Source organism: Wasmannia auropunctata, unplaced genomic scaffold (assembly GCF_000956235.1).
Source record: "Wasmannia auropunctata unplaced genomic scaffold, wasmannia.A_1.0 LD336095.1, whole genome shotgun sequence".
Classification (NCBI taxonomy): Eukaryota; Metazoa; Arthropoda; class Insecta; order Hymenoptera; family Formicidae; genus Wasmannia; species Wasmannia auropunctata.
This window is the reverse complement of record NW_012026795.1, coordinates 3,869,601-3,871,154: the sequence shown is the minus strand read 5'-3', so window position 1 is coordinate 3,871,154 and position 1,554 is coordinate 3,869,601. Positions and strand designations below refer to the sequence as shown.

At 29.5% G+C, this 1,554-nt stretch overlaps 1 protein-coding gene across 1 annotated transcript in view; it reads right to left on the bottom strand.

Moving 5' to 3' along the window:
- LOC105462821 (proteoglycan 4-like) overlaps nucleotides 1–1,554 on the bottom strand; it is a 4,288-nt gene that overhangs the window by 2,340 nt on the left and 394 nt on the right. The window lies entirely within an intron of this gene.

The window sequence follows — 1,554 nt, the reverse complement described above, 5'->3', positions numbered from 1 at the left end:
AAAAGCCGTCCTAACCCTCCAAGCGCACGGAGACAATTGACCGACCAACCATTGGAAAGCTAAGGGTTCCCCCCACTCTCCCCAACCGGTCCGAACGCACTGCGACGTATAGTCACGTCACAAAAAAATGCGACGCATTACTTTCCGGACAGACCCTGTACATATATACATACATATATACTAAATCCAGTACATTACATACTGGATCTGGTTATGCAATTTCGGATATATTACGCTAAACACATAATAAATTTTCGCTGTGTTATAAAGATATAAAATATACTTGGCTAGTTATTATGAATCAAGCACAAACGTATACATAATTTTGGCAGATTATTCCGTAATATTGCATAACATATTCTTCCAGTTCATTATATACTGGGATCTGGTATATGCTATTTCGGATATATATAACGCATGTATATAATGCATATTATGTTTATAAAATAAAGACAAAAACCCACACATAATTATATATATAAACACTGTATATAATAATTATTGTTGTGTGTGAGACTGTAAGAGTTTATATATATATATATATATATATATAATATTTTTTATCTAGCTAACAATAAGTATATTTTATATCTTTATAACAGTAAAAAATCATTACGTGTTTAGCTCAAGTGTGCAATATATTTTAATGTAATGTAATTTTAAATTATTTGTTACTATACATATATAAACAGTACATCATAAACATTTATTATTAATTTTTGGTCTAATCGATTTGATAAATATATCGCACAGCATAAGTTCTTGCATTAGACTACAAACAATCGCAGAGAGCTCTGCATATTTTTACACACATATATATACATATATATACACACATATATACCAGATCCAGTACATTACATACTGGATCTGGTTATGCAATTTCGGATATATTACGCTAAACACATAATAAATTTTCGCTGTGTTATAAAGATATAAAATATACTTGGCTAGTTATTATGAATCAAGCACAAACGTATACATTTTGGCAGATTATTCCGTAATATTGCATAACATATTCTTCCAGTTCATTATATACTGGGATCTGGTATATGCTATTTCGGATATATATAACGCATGTATATAATGCATATTATGTTTATAAAATAAAGACAAAAACCCACACATAATTATATATAAACACTGTATATAATAATTATTGTTGTGTGTGAGACTGTACGAGTTTATATATATATATATATATATATATATATATACAGTCACCAAACTAATTGACCGGACACTGCGTTAATATATCGATAATTTCTAAAAATTCAAGATAGAGCAACTTTGTCAAAAATTATCATAACATAACGATCGAAAAAGCATTTCACAGCTTAAAGTCTCTACTTTTGAAATCCATAATTCATTAAATGACTTACTGATTCTTTACAAAGCTGCACGGATGCAAATGGAGATGCATCAAATCTAAAAATTTTTACCAAGTTTGCGAAGTTCCAAAAAGTAAAATAAAAATCGCGCGCAAATGAAGTTAACATCGTTCGAAAGCGTGAATCTTTAGCTTTAATTTGAGTACTTGATCAGCATTGTGCA